The sequence below is a fragment of the Cryptomeria japonica genome, chromosome 2 (genome assembly GCF_030272615.1).
Source record: "Cryptomeria japonica chromosome 2, Sugi_1.0, whole genome shotgun sequence".
Lineage (NCBI taxonomy): Eukaryota > Viridiplantae > Streptophyta > Pinopsida > Cupressales > Cupressaceae > Cryptomeria > Cryptomeria japonica.
In genome coordinates this window covers 606,443,364-606,459,323 of record NC_081406.1, presented here as the reverse complement: position 1 = coordinate 606,459,323, position 15,960 = coordinate 606,443,364, and the positions used below count along the sequence as shown (strand labels likewise).

Here is a 15,960-nt window from a genome sequence, read left to right as displayed (position 1 = left end):
AGCTGCAAGTACAAACCAAGGTCTGACCCATACAGATCATACCCAGATTTATGAAATCAAATTGATAAAAGCGTTGTCAATCATTTGTGTGAGCAAATTCCAGGGCAAACCAAGCAACCTTCTAGTAGGGGACATTACATAAATACAATTCTTAAAGGTTCTTGTAAAACCACAATTTGAAAAATATGGCATTCACACCTAACAAACAAATTAAAAGTACTCATACACCTACAAATGATCAACACCTAAACACGGGAAAAGCTCTAAATAATAATCAAAGAATGTAAGAAAATAGAACAGACGAAATCAAGCTCATCACTGTAAGATTGTTTATAATCAACAATCATGATTACAATTTTTTGAAGTATTGTTGCAAACCAGGCTTTTCGTTCATTGTACCAGCAGCACAGATCCATCTTAACATGGTTCTGATATGTACCAAGTGATATCCAAGACTCCAGGGACCAATCTCTATGTTTCAAATACTCATGGTGGGATTGCTACATCATGTCTTTTGAATACTTCTCTGTAATGTCCCCTTTTGGGGTGATCCAAAATTTTGCCCTAGAATCACAAATTCAATAAAACGGGAAACATAATAAAGTTAGAGATATAACTTTACCCAAAGGATGTAAAGCAAGATAAATCCTTGTTGAGATCTTGCAATTATATTAGGCAAATATTGAAGATAAAATTCATAAGATCAACCATTCCAGGGTTAAAGATCATATATTCATAATTATCTTAGTCATACAACCTATCTAATCTATTGCTTGGGTTCAATCATAACAGAGCTCGGATAAGGAGACATGATAGGGTTCCCAAAGCAATCATCTACCCTAGGCCCAAGAGCAGATATACCATCCCTCTTGCCCTCATGTGGCCTTCCACCATCCATATGAGGTGGTGTACCTAGTGAGATGTCCTATAGCTGTTCTCCCTCATCATGCCACCCTTATTCACCCTCCTATGATTGGGACTCCCTTGAATCCAACCCAACAATCAATCAATATAGAGGTTGGAGGAGAAACTACAATAAGGTGCCCAAAGCAATCCTCTACCCTATGCCCAAGAGCGGATATACCATCCCTCTTGGCCTCATGTGACCTTACGCCATCTATATGAGGTAGTGTGCCTAGTGAGGAATCCTATAGCCATTCTGCCTCCTTGTAATCCCTTCCTCAGCACGCCATGATTGATTGTTGCTATTTAGAAATCCATATTATTACTTATGTCTAATACATATGATGTTATGTGCCAAATATATTATCCTATCTTAATATGCATTATATTGCTGCATATAATAGGCATACATATTAAACATATATATATATATATACACTACCTCATATAGATGGCGTAAGGTCACATGAGGCCAAGAGTGATGGTATATCTGCTCTTGGGCATAGGGTAGAGGATTGCTTTGGGCACCTTATTGTAGTTTCTCCCCCAACCTCTATGTTGATTGATTGTTGGGTTGGATTCAAGGGAGTCCCAATCATAGGAGGGTGAATAAGGGTGGCATGATGAGGGAGAACAGCTATACGATATATATGTATATATATATATATATATATATATCCCACAATAAACAAGAATGTCACTGCCTGCTGATTAATAGAGATTTTGATCTGATATGATCACTGTTATGAAATTGCTGATATTCTTCAATGTTCTGTCTTTATACTAATAATTGCTGTTGTTGGTCTTAATATCTTCATATTCATCATTTAATAATCTTGATTATTCTTAATACATTGTTATCTAATCAGGCGGTTTCAATTGTAACAACTTTATTATAAAGATAATACAAGGAGCTTTCTCAATATCAACAATATTTGATGAGGATCAGTTTGGGGACATCACAGTCTCCCCTCCTTGGAAATGCTTGCCCACAAGCATTCTTAAATTTGTCATGAGGGTTCTTGACTTTGAAACTTTGTTCTTAGATGAGTAAGGATAACCTGTAATTATATTATGAACCACACATGTAAATATATACATATCCCATTGTAAGGATTAAGCAACTACATCATACATCATACAAGCATGTTAGAGTTTGGGAGGAAGAGACAGGATGGGTTTGCTTGGAGCCACTGATCCAATAAGCCCAAGGGAGGTTGCTTCTTCCCTTCCCTTTCTTAGCTGGGAGGCTCCTACTCACTGTCCCATCAAGGCCTCATCTCCCTAAAAGCACTTGCCATTTTGTGAAGTTGGGGGGAGAATGTAGCCAGGTTGCTTGACTCTTTACAAGCCCCTCAGAACCTCTCAGCTCAATCTCAAGCTCACAACACAAGATCGGTTTTATACAATTAATTTTTATGCATTCCCTCTTGTAGGATTGGGGGGAAAACGTAAGGGGTGACTTGACTCCTCAATTGTAAGTACCCGCTTTTAGGTCACTTACAAGCCCCTCACGGCCCATCTCTTACTCTTCAGGCCCTTTCCCATAACAGGATTACAGATAGTATTTAGCATATATGTGAAAACACGTAGTATACATATGAATGCATGAAGACACTAAGCATACACAAAGTATACACTTGTACAAACACGAAGCATACATTTGAAAACACGAAGCATACATATGGGTATACGCAAGCACGGAGCATACACTCAAATACTCATATTGTTAGATTCCTTCTTATTGATTGAAATGATTCATTGATTCATCTTTACCCTGCAGGATGGCAGGATCATAGCTCTGATACCACTTGTAATGTCCCCAAGGGGGATTCACCGTTATTTAGACCTGAAACAACATTTCTGACTTAAAGTGAGAATTGTAATATTTTATAAATATACTTTCATTTCTGAAGACATTTTACTAGAATATTTAACCCATAATGCTAAGAATAGTTTTTGGAAGAAAGAACTTATCCTGATAAGTTTCTCTGATTTGTATACTTGAAATATATGCCTTAATGTCATCTTCATTTGTTTATTCTATCGTTGTTGAAATTATAAATCTGCTATTTGGTCTGCTCCAAGTCTCCGAGAACTCTTCACAGATATGTTTCAATATTGACCATCAAATCTATCCCTGAATCCTTCATAATCTGCTTCACCAAGTATTCATAGATCTGCTGAAGTCTTCTTCATATATCTGCTCATTGGTCCTTAATATAATTCTATTTTTTAATGTCAGCACATAAACTATCCTTTTATATTATATTCAGGAATATTCCTTCCCCCTTTTTCCTTTCCTCTCTACATGATTTATATCTCCATATACCTCTTTCAGAAGGGTGCGAACTCTTTCCAACACTTTGTCATTTCCAAAAGACACATCCTTTGATTAATTCTTTTAATTGCTGTTACCTTAATGGGAGTCGGCCTTATGTTATCAAGTCACTGCTTTAATAAGGATCCCTGCACCAAGATAGGTGAAGTCGTCCTCCTAACCGTCCCAAGAATTTCTTTTTGGAAGTCAGATATGTTTTCTTTAACATATCATCACACACATACTTTGCGGCCCTTCACAAATGATCGCATCTCTTCATAACAACAATCGATGTATAATCAAACTTAATCGATGAAGATTAGACTATCATCGAAAATGTCACTAATACTCATGTCTTCCCTATATTGTTTCATTTACTGAATTTAAGTTGCTGACCATCGACTCTTCATACGATGCATTAACCTCCATTTTATAAAACTTAGGAATATATCCTAATCGTTGTTGTTTCCTCGATATCCATCTTTTGTTGTATGCTGATTGTCGTCAATAAGATAATCACCGACTATATCTTCTTTAATCATCAATTGATGATGAACGATATTGTAAGTGCACTACTGTCACGTAGAAGAGATCCTCGCTGTAGGTCAGTACTCCCTTGATGGCATTGACCACTGCTTGTAATCTTTAATGATTTTGAGCCCGATATACGTTTCCCCATAATAATCTATTGATCATATCAAATGGCTGATGTTGAATATTAATCCATGCCCGGCGGTTCCTTATGCTTGATCACCGCATACTCATTCTTTGAGACAATTATTTTCTTTGTTTGAGATTCTCCTCGATGTCTTGTCTTCTTCCAAGGATTCCTGGTGCTGGCACAGATCAGATTTCATCTTTTATTCTTTTATTCTTTTCTTCTTATTTCCATATTCTTTATGCCTCTTAGATATCGTAGACTATAGTAACTTTCAAGGTGCTGTAACATGGGATATTCCATCTTCTTGATCAGCAAATGTTGAGAACTACGATTAACTCTACGGATCACTCATTGTTCAATATCATAATTTGCTTTTGGATGAATATTGAGATTGTAAGCCGTTTATGATATTATCTTATAACTAAGTGTATATAAGACTTAGTCGAATTGACTTAAGTCTCAAGCTCATGAATAGGTGAGCAGTTATTGTATCTCGAACATAGTTGATCATCTTCGTCCTCCAATGTGCTCTTCCTATAATCCTTCTTATCACTGTTATCCTTCATAATGCAACTGGCTCTAACATCAGTAGTATGCAATTCTAACCTTTTGAACTACTAATTGCTAAGTACACTCTTACTTATATCCGCTAACTGCTTGTAAATCTCCAAGGTTTACCAGTCATGTGTTTTAATGCTAGATTGCTTTTTTGTATAGGATGGGCACATTACATCCTCTACCTTCATATTCATCATTTAATAATATTGATTATTCTTAATACATTGTCATGTAATCAGTCGGTTTCAACTGTATCAACTTTATTACAAAAATAATAAAAGGAGCTTTCTCAATATCAACAATATTTGATGAGGATCAGTTTGGGGACATCACATGCTAATGGAGTCGGCCCCCTTTAAATAAATCGCTGACAATTAATCTTCTTTATTCTTGGTCAGCCCCTTTTACAATGGAACCTCCTTGTAATTTATTTTATCGCCTAGGTTTTAGGTATTTAGACTGTGATCAGTTTTGGTAAGGCTGTGATTTGTATTTACAAAACCCTAACCTTAGGCAAGGCATGACATTCTCAGCACATTTCAGATCCTTCTTGAGATGGATCTGTGCTATTCAGACTTTTCCCAGCTTCTTCAATTTGCTACTGACTTGCATTTACCAAATGTTATTAGCTTTTGAATCTTCAATGTGCTACATTTGAAAAGCTGTATTTATGATGTCACATGCATGTGTCATATTTGTGTCTTTTTTATTATTTTTAAAACTGGCAGCCTTCAATGCTCACCACAAATCACAGCATACAATACACTGCTACAAGATAAAAGAATACCTACATTACCACAAGTTTCCGGGACGGGGGGACAGGGGGACAGGGGGACGAGTTTCCGGGACGGCAAATTTTTTTGCCAAATTTGGGGATGGGGGGGGACAGCAAAGGGGACGGCTATATAAAATATAGGTAAAATTTAAAATATATATGAAAATTCTAAATGTTCATATGAAAACATGGATAAAGCATGCATCTATACATTATATTCATATGAAAACATGGATATAGCATGTGTATGATACTATGAAAACATTTTAGAATGCAAACATCGAACATACAACATTATCAATAGACTCAATACTCAATATGCACTCATAATTCAGAATTTCAATTCATTCACATTGTCAATATGCATATTATAATAGATATTAAAGAAATAACATACAAAATGCCCAAAGGCCACACTGCTGTCATATTGTTTCATTGTCAATTGCGATATGGAAATCAAAATAGTACTAAGTAAATACTAAAATTGCTTAATGTTGCCTTTTAATTTTTGATAGAGGGTCCATGTTAGAAAAATAATAAAATATAGATAGTCGTATTTTGATTTCATAACTATTCAAATTCAATAATAAAAAAATTGATAGTCGTTTTTTAAATTTTTTCGATATAGAGGGCCCATGTTAGAAAAATTGAAAATACGACCTTTTTTTTTTTAATATTTTTCCCTAGCCCTAGATGTGGGGGACGTCTAGCCGTCCCCGGGACGTACGGACGCCCCCCACAGCTAGGGAAGTTGTCCCCTCAAAATTCTGACAATTTGGGGACGGGAGGGGGGGACGTCCCCTGGCCGTCCCCAAGTCCCCAAAACGTCCCCGGGACTAGTAGGGGACGCGTCCCCGGGTTTCGTAGAAGAATACTTAGACATTCTAGGAAAATATGGGTATCTACTTGATTGTAGAGCTAAGCATTACTTAGACAATCTTAGGGTTTTATTTCATGATGTTCCTCAAAAGTGATATCATATTATTAAGCAAATATGTTGACTCAATCCAACACCATTCATAACATGCCTCATGTATATCCAAGTAAGACATAATGGTCAGTGAAGCCCTTTTGTGGCATAAGTTGCAGCTGATATACATTTAGCAACTGCTACTACATTGCCTTAACAATTCTAACACACAATACAAGTGTATATTTACCATACTATTTCTGGGTGCCTATCATTGGCTTGCCTTTAAAACAATGTGACCCTTTCGCCCCAAAAACTAAATCAATCATTTGTAATTAGCTTTTCTCAGTGCTCCAAGCAGTTTCAAATGGGGGATATGGGGGTGGGTTTCAAGGATGGGAATTTTATTCCAAATATGAGGAACAGTAAAGGAATGACAAGGGAGCAGTGATGCCAATTACATATTATATTTGAAAAACTAATTACAAGAAAATAAAGGAAATTACAATTTATTATTAATAATAAATAAACATATAAATATTGTTCATAGTCAAAAGGTGCATTACTATGTCTATTATCTGTTTTACACTAGGTTCAGGTTCTGAGGAGACATTGTGTTGCTTGAGTAGGTTTCAAGTTAGTCTTTGGTGGATGATGTGTTTCAAAGTACATGGATGAGGTCCCTCATTTGTGGCCTCACTGGCTGGGGCTAGTTAAATAGTAGACTTATCAATCAAATAAATACATATGAATATATTAATGATAAAATTAATATCCCCTATTCATGGGGCTCTTGGGGCTCAATCCAATCTTTCATCGAGGGAAGATATCAAATGGATCCCTCCCATTGGATCTTTCAGAATGAACATTGATGGTGCCTCGTGAGGCAACCCGAGGGCTTTGGGAGCTAGTTGTGTGACCAAGGATTCCTTGAGCTCTCTAGTTCGAGCAGCTTCTAAGAAATTTAATGATGGTACAAATGATAAGGCAGAGGCTTGCACGTTGGTGTTGAATCTACACATTGCTACTTGGTGCAGAATCTCCTCTTTGTAGATTGAAGCAAACTCCATGGTTATTTTTAACACCATTTGCAATCACAGCTCAAAGAAATGAAATTTGTAGAACATTCTTTGCCAAGTTTGGCACCTTCTGGATTCTTTTTCCTTTGACCAATGTTTCAACGAGGCAAACGAAGTGGCAGATTTCCAAGTAAATTCTGGTATTAATTCGAAGCAAGTGTTGATGAGTCAATGGGTGGGCTTGGAGGACAAGTAGGATCGATTCTACAAAGATTTAATTGATTGAAAAGAACATATACAAGAAGAAGACTTAACAGATAAACAAATTTAGGTACTAACACTCCAAACACCTTGATCATTCACAATAATGTTAATAGATGAGAGGGCCTTCAAGTTATTCAGGAATTGGGATCTCCCTTGAAATACTAATATTTTCCCTAGTCCTTTCTTTTCTTCTTAATGATTGTTCACTTCTTTAGTCTTTTCACCTATGTCGATATCGGACTTGGGCGTGATTTCTTAAGAGGGGCCCCTCACCTCCTCCCATGTGTCACTCGGCTATTTCTTCATCTCTAGGTTCTTCTTAACACAATGCTGAATTTATCTATTGTTTATTGTTAGATGTCATTGAAGACAATTAGAGTGTCTAGTGAATCCTTCTTTGATGGCGACCAAGATGGGACTTTTTGTTTCCCCAACCAAAAGAGAAATGACATTTCATGGTTAAATTTTGGATACCAAATTGGAGAAAATTATTGTAAATTAGAGAAGGTAGATTAGACAATCAATCAAAGAAGTGTGTGGCTTGAATTATTTGGAGGTGAACATGTAAAGTCGAGTCAATTAGGAGCTATCCTTCTTAAATTTAAAACACTCACAATCTACATAAGGATAAAGCAGCAATGTATTGTTTGGAGGTTGGTCGAGTGCAATTTGAATTTCAAGAAGGTCTGGAAGTCATGCTTAAGCTTCTCTTTTAATGGGTAGTGCAAAGGTGATAGGTTTGATCTCCATGGTGTCTTTTCATGAATTAGAAGCCCACTTGCTCTCCTTGTTTAATCATGTCAAAATCCACACCCTAAGTAGTAAAGGGTAAGCCTATGGTGGACTTCAGCACTTTTTCATCATCCCAATAAGCTTCATTCTCCTTGCCAAGCTTGTCAGAGGGTGGAGAAGGCTCTCACAACAACAAAATAAATTGTGAAAGGTGGCTAGAGATGTGTCCTCTTCCATAGTTGACGAGGAGGTAGTTGAAGTTGAGATCATCAACTACATGGGCCCTTTGATGGCCATGGACTAAAATATTACTACTATAGTTAGTAATTTTGGAGATCTAAAATTTTGCCTCGTAATAGAGGCATGCAAATTACAAGAGCTTCTTTAGTATGTAAGCTTCTCAATAAATAAGTTTGGACGCCTTGGTGCCTAGTTGTACTGGCTGAAACTTTGTATAATTTTGAAAGATAATATAATAGGAAGGGGACCCCTATTCCATCATTTACATATCAAAAAAGTTAAGTGATCAATAATTCTTCCTTACACCAAAGGTAAATCCTCAAAACATGTGAGGTGAAATCCTTCCGAAAAATCTATTGTAAAATAAGAGTAAATAATGGCTACTGCCAATTCCATCTCTCCTTTGTGCAGTCGCACTGCTAGCTGAAGTATAAGACAACTAACTACAGACAATCAACAATCAAATAGAAAAAGCGCATGAGGGCTCTGCACAAGCTAAACAATATAAATATAGGTGCCATTGGAATACAAACTAAGGAAAAGCATGGACTTAAGGTTTAGTGTTTATGCATAGACTACCATGAAAGTACTATTGGAGCTCAAATCAAAGAGATGATGAAGCACTACCAACCACAAATATAGACCCAATACACAAAGGCATCCCTTGAAGGGCATACAAACACATAGGACCATGCCAATACACAAGCACTTGTATTAAAAAGAGATTGTGCCAATGCAATGAAGCCCGTTGATTAGCCACCATTAGGACAAACACAACATTAGGATATGCCAGAGCATGCTCTAACAGAGATGAACCTTCAAGACATAAGTGTGACAAGCCATCATAAATAGCAAACCCTGGACCAAAAATGGAAACCCTAATGGTAAAGAACAACCCAAATGACATGATTAGAGATTTGAAGCACATACCAAGGTTAACATAAGGCACTAGTGCACTCCTATATACAAAATCCACAAACACTAAAACCTAGGCCAACATTGGCTCTCGTTGGGGACATACACCCCCTAGTGAGTATGATGAGAATCCAAGTCCATCTCTAGGTGCAAACCATAGAACTTGTCAAGAACAAAAAGGCAAGCACACACAAGGAAAAATAAAACATAAAACTAAAGGACAAGAATAAGCACTACATCATGGGCATAACAGCAACCATGATTGCACAAGAAAAAAAAAAGGAATAAAATATGCATATCAATAATGGAAATGCCAACACTAAGAGAAGTAATGTTTCAAAGGCTGGCCATGAACTAGCAACTCTCTAAGGTCACCATCTAAGCCTTTGAGGTAAAAGGATGCCTAGCCACACTTGTTTGCAATCATTTAAGGGCCAACCCATAGAGCCTCAAACTTGTCATACTTCCCTTAGTCTTCTAATCTTGCAATCCACATGAGACTATATCTCCCACATGGAAACGCCTTTGGACAGCCCCCTTATTGAATGAGTGCTTTCTTTTCTCCTATTGTAGCAAAATTGTGGCATGAGCAGCTCTTCTTGTCTCATTGAGTTCTATAAGTTGATTGATCCTTTGGGATATTGCCTCACTTTCTTGGCCTTCCCCTTCATGCAGCAATCCATAAACTAGTAGTTACAAATTGATTAATAGATTTGCATGTGTCTCATCAACGAGCTTTCCTTAATTGATTTCTTGTAGCTAATCCCCTATTAACCCATATAACAAATCACACCTTGTATCCCACCTCTTCTTGTTCAATTTAAATGTCCTCTTTATGATCTTCACGAGGCTCTTATTGCTAGACTCTGCCTATCCATTCCCTTGTGGATGATAGGGAGAGGAATAAGTCAAATTTATCCCATATCTTGTACACAAACCAAAAAGGACATGCACTCTCAAAGACATGGCATTGTTAGCGAATAAACATCATCAGCACTCCAAATCTTGTAATCACATGAGACAACAAAGAATCTACTACCATCTTAGATGTTGGATTCCTAGTTGGGATGACCTCTACCCACTTGGTGAAGTAGTATGTTGCCCAAATATTCATTTGTAGCCATCATTCAATCTTTCTCCAATCTTCCCTACGAAAACTGCACCCTACAGCTAGAATGGAGCCTCGACTGAATTAAAAGTGAGAGGAAGAGTGACTTCAAAGTTCATCTTGCCTGCAAACTTTTGGAAAGTATCACACCACTTAATGATTTTGGTTACATCCCTCAATAATGTAGGCCACTAATAACCTACCATAAGGATCTTATGGGTAGTAGTCTTTGCCATGAAATACCAATCACAAAGTCCTTGATGGCACTCATTTATGATGTTTAATGGATTAATCTTCATTTAAACATTTTAGTAACAATCCATCAAGATTCTTCCACATCAACTCACCTTGCAATAGCACATACTTCTGGGCTGCAATCTTAAGTGTCCTTTACTGATTTTCACTCAAATAAAATAGGCACCATATATTCTCCAAGTAATTGATTACATTTCCATACAATGGATCACTTCTTAAAAGACATGAGTTAGGTGTAGCCTTGTAGGACTGTGACGTCATTTATCTCAACTACTTCTAAATTTATCTCAATCATGAGTTTGGCCAAACCGTGGCCTCTAATCAACTTTCTAGCATGCAATTCCATGTCAATCTCCTGAATTTTATTAATTACCTAAAACCTCTTGTTGTGTGAAGATGCCTCTCACAGCAGTATGTGGCACAAATGTAACAATCCTTGCCCCAATCAGATATGTCCTAAAAAAATTTATAGCCTTAACAAGAGAATGACCATGTGTTCCACATAATAGAGTGCTTAAGTCTAGCACCTTGGAAGGACTTACTAAAGAATGCAACAGGCTGCTTAAATCCACCCTTGTTCTCTTGCAACGAAACTGCAGCTATGGTGTAAAATGAGGCAGAGAAGAACAACTATAAAGGCCTGAAGTAGTGTAGGCTAGCTAGCACTAGTTGATCCCTTTGAATAACTCAATTGGTTTTTGATCCCAACAAAAAACTTGCCCCTTCTTAAACATCCTTGATATAGCCTGTCCTTCCAAAAAAGTTTGGCACAAATCTCCTTGCAGAGTTGATTTGCCCAAATATGGATTGTATGCCTTAAGGATCTTAAGCTAAAAGATGAGGGCAATAGCTTTCACTCTCTCTTTGTCAATCCTTACTCCCTCTTTTGAGATGACGTGCACAAGAAGCTTGTTCTCTTGTACACCACACACACACTTCTTTGATTTCAATGATATTTCATACTCTAGGCAACTTTTAAACATCAACTCCATATGCTTGCAGCGTTCATTCTTGTATTTGGAATAGGCTGTAAGATCAACTTGATAGACAACAAAAGCAGCACCCATGACCCTTTGAAAAGTATCCCCAAACATAGACAAATGTTCCTTAAGGAGTAGTAAAAGTTGTTATCATATCCCCATCCTATACCAATCAGTAGTGCAATCCAAACTATAATTAATCCAGTAAAATGTAATGATATTCATGCCCTATCTGTGTGTGTGTCTCTATATATATATATATATATATTACTTATTGTTCATTCAATTAAAGATATAACTTCTTTAGTATTAAGTAATCAAACTCATAAAATAATAAGCATATTATTTTATTTTATTTTTGATCGGTAATTGGCCAAAGCCTGAATAGCTTTTGACTAGAGCTATGAAAATAATAAGCATATTATTAATATGCCCTTATATATTATTATTTTATTTTTTTGATCGATAATGGGCCGAAGCCGATAAGATGTACATACCCTACCCCCTTTGAGATTTGAACTTGTGACCTATCTTTCACAAGCACAAGTTGTCCACCACTAGGCCAACTCAGGTGTACCCCTTATATATTATTATTATTCACATAACTATACAATAATTAATTAATGGATATAATAATTTATGTATATATCCAATAACAATTAATTATGATCACATATGCAGAGTCAAGAATACCGATTAAGGAAAGACTTATATAATACTAAGTAAATATTCCCTATGTTAATTAACAAAGAAATATTAACAAAGCAACCAATAATAATAATGAAAGCTAACTAGGAGTATCGGGCTTTTTAAGACAAGTAACTGTTAGAGGGAGACGTGACCTTTATTAAAGCCACATCTCTCCCCAAAGAGACATCGGACCACTATAAGTAAAGGCTGATACTGCACACGGGGGGAAAATATCGAATGAATGAATGTTTTTTAAGACTGATCATTCAGATCATATCAGAACTATTATGAAGTTACAGGCAGTAACATCCTTGTTCTCGGCAGTATGCATAGGGGATGTGCTTAATACGTATGCCTAATATATGAAGCCTGATAATGTCTGTATGCAGAATTTAATAGTAATATTAATATCATCTGCACTACGTAGGAGTCAAATTTAATTTTATATATAATGGCAGACAATGTCAGATCTGTCTGCCTTGCATCAGATCTGTCTGCCTTTACAGTCTATGGATAGATTAAAGCTTAGAGTTTTAGGCAATGGTAATTTTGATAATTTAGACTATATATATATATATATATATAGAGAGAGAGAGAGAGAGAGAGAGAACAATTATATGAATATACATACACAAGAGGATAAACTAGTAATCCATTCTGAAGATTAAAGGAAGGTTGTTCTTAATCAGATTTACCATAATGCAAATGCATCAACAATAATAAATAAATTTATCAAGAACATGACTACCAATTAATTTAATACATCAAATAAGAGTTAATCGGATATACAAATCAGAGGGTCATAAATATAGATTGCAAGATAAATAAACAATTCATAAACATGAATGTCTTAAACTGACCTAAAACCATAATCAGTTCTGTATTTCCTATTCCCCAAGGGAGTTGGGTGCTGCTAGGAAGGGGCAGAATAAAACCACCTCAATAGGAAACCCCAAGGGTGAAAGGACTCCTCCTGAAATCTAGGCTGCAGGCCCCAAGGGTGAATGGACTGAGTCCCAGTAATCTGGGTTACATTGAAGACGTGTGTCAAGCACCCTAGGCAGCCAAGCCCTCTTCTGGGAATAGGGTCAAATTGGTTTGGGATTAGGAATGGTTTTAATAAGACATAATGCAAAGAATTAGTTAGTTATGCTCAGTTAATAACAATAGAAGGTAATAATATAGATATTGCTCATGTTAATTGACAGTGTATAAATAGGGGACATTACAGTTGTCTTGTGTTGTTCTAAATCCTTCACATTGTAAGATCCCAGCCAAACTTCTATGCAAAAAAATTTGAAATTTTCCAATGCTTATAGAATAGTGATTTTGCCAATCAACTTTCATGCCATCTTTTTGAAGAGTTTTCAGACTGTATTGTTTTAATTTCACAGTTATAGAATTACCAGGTTATTGTGTAAGCATTTATACAACTTCACATATACACTTGTTGAACAATACGACCATCATTGGCTTCAAACAAAGTGATTAACAATTAAAACATTTTCATATAGAAACCAGCTCTAGCCAACAGCAAAGCATACAGAAGTATATTTATGAAATTTTGACCTTTCAATAGCAGATTTAATACTTGCTGAGTACTGTATATCAACTAGCAGCAAATGATAATCCCAAAAGCCAAGGGACATGCCAAACTCTCACGCCAGAATTATTTAACTGTCATGATCAGCATATTCACTTCAACACATCAGCAAATAAGGAACGTCAGCAACAAGGGACGGCTTCCTTCAATTGCCCAGCTCTGCCATAAATCACACCCAGTAAGAGGCATTCATTGTTCAGTCTTAAGATATCACTCAGTCTGTCAAGAGCCCACGACTAGGTTATCTGGTCATGGCGACCAGAAATGAGTTCACAATCTGCTCACAAACATCAATAATCCAATTGCCCTTAGTTGGCTAATTTTTCATGCAAAGAACACTCAACCAACCTTTCTCATTCATACACCTAGCCTTGAATGACTATGGCAGCCAGCAAGGCTATATAGACAGCTCCAATAACAAGATAATCTAACACCCAGCACAAGATGATGTTGGTGTTCAGAAGAGATGTAAACGCCTCATAAAAGACTGACATGGAATGTTGTAAACCCTCCTGGCTTAATTTCTTACGCCTAGCAGAAAAACCAATATTTACACCCGACAAGGGTAAAGGCAACCAGAAATGTCTGAAAATTATGCCCAAATTAATCACCCGGCAACAGATGGTCTTCACTCTCGACATCAGATGAATGAAATCGCCAAGCAATGGATGAATTAAATCACCCAAATCTTCTCACGAATACTCCATTCTTGGAAATACTTGACAATATATCTATTTCACAAGATTTCACAAATTGTTCTTTAATCATACCTCAAATCCTTTACGTGCAAACTGAAACCCTGAATGATTTCACCATATCAGCTAGGGAGGATCTTTCACCACTGAACCTGATCTTTGTTGTAGGGCTTTCGTCCTAGGCTATGCTTGAACAAACTTGTTCAATTCCACCACTATAGTTTTTAAAAATTAACAAATATCCAAAATGCATCAAATGAAACCCTCAATCCCATTTTATAATCTCCTCGGGAACTTTCCAGAATATTATACTTTAAATCCCCTTTTAACAATAATAATCCTTATTGCTCCTCAAAATTGACTTTATTTATTTATTTAACACTTCCGACAATTTAGTCACTTTTACATCCTCTTTGTAAATTATTAATTTAAGCCATCTTTTAATTATGTTTTTCGACAACTTCCAATTAACTATTTAATTATTAATTATTTCCCCCACAACCAACTGAAAGTACAGAAATTGCAGAAATAGTCCGGAAGTAAAATTTGAGGGTGCCAATATACTCAAGAGCTCACCAAAGATACGACTTGCTAAAAATAGACTCTTTCCAAAAATAGCATTTTTCTCCAAGATGTTTGGAATGCACCTGAGATGTCAAAATTGCTCCCAGGAAGCACCAATGGAGCCAACAAAGTCCCCAAAGCTCACACCAATAACTGAATTCCATTTTGAGAAGGCTAGCACTCACCAAGAAAGCCGAACTAACTACGATGTTGGAGTGACGAAAAATGGGGACATTATACACATCCACTTTGTTGTAGCCTCAAAACCCAAAAATCGTAGACATAAGTTCCGATCCAATCACTCTTTGTAATAAATGAGCCATGCTAAGTAGTTGATAGTTGTCCTTAAGAGACTTGTTTAAATTTTTAAAGTCTAGACACAACCTTATATCACCATTCTTTTTTCTTAAAGGGGCAAGATTAGACACCCAAGAAGAGTGCCTAATAGGTTTGATTATTCCACCTTCTTTCAGCTTTATCAATTCTTTCTGCATTTGTGGGGCAAGAGTAGGATTTATATGCCTTTTCTTTTGTCTAAAGGTCTTGTGTCAATCTACAATGGAATGATATGCTAAAACAGGTCCTCCCTATAAGCCTTAAACTCATCATATACCAATCAAAACATTCTTTAAATCTTTTAAGCAGGGCAACCAATATCTGCCTCTCTATTAGCTCTAACTTTTTGCCAATGTATATCATCTTGGAAGATTCAGTACCAATGTTCACACATTCCACATTATCAACATACACTGGTTTACTTCTACTCTT

At 36.5% G+C, this 15,960-nt stretch overlaps 1 protein-coding gene across 1 annotated transcript in view; it reads right to left on the bottom strand.

Annotated features, from left to right (window-relative positions):
- The window catches only part of LOC131043861 (IAA-alanine resistance protein 1), a 129,028-nt gene that overhangs the window by 64,280 nt on the left and 48,788 nt on the right, over window positions 1-15,960 (bottom strand). The gene's annotated exons all lie outside the window — the stretch shown is intronic.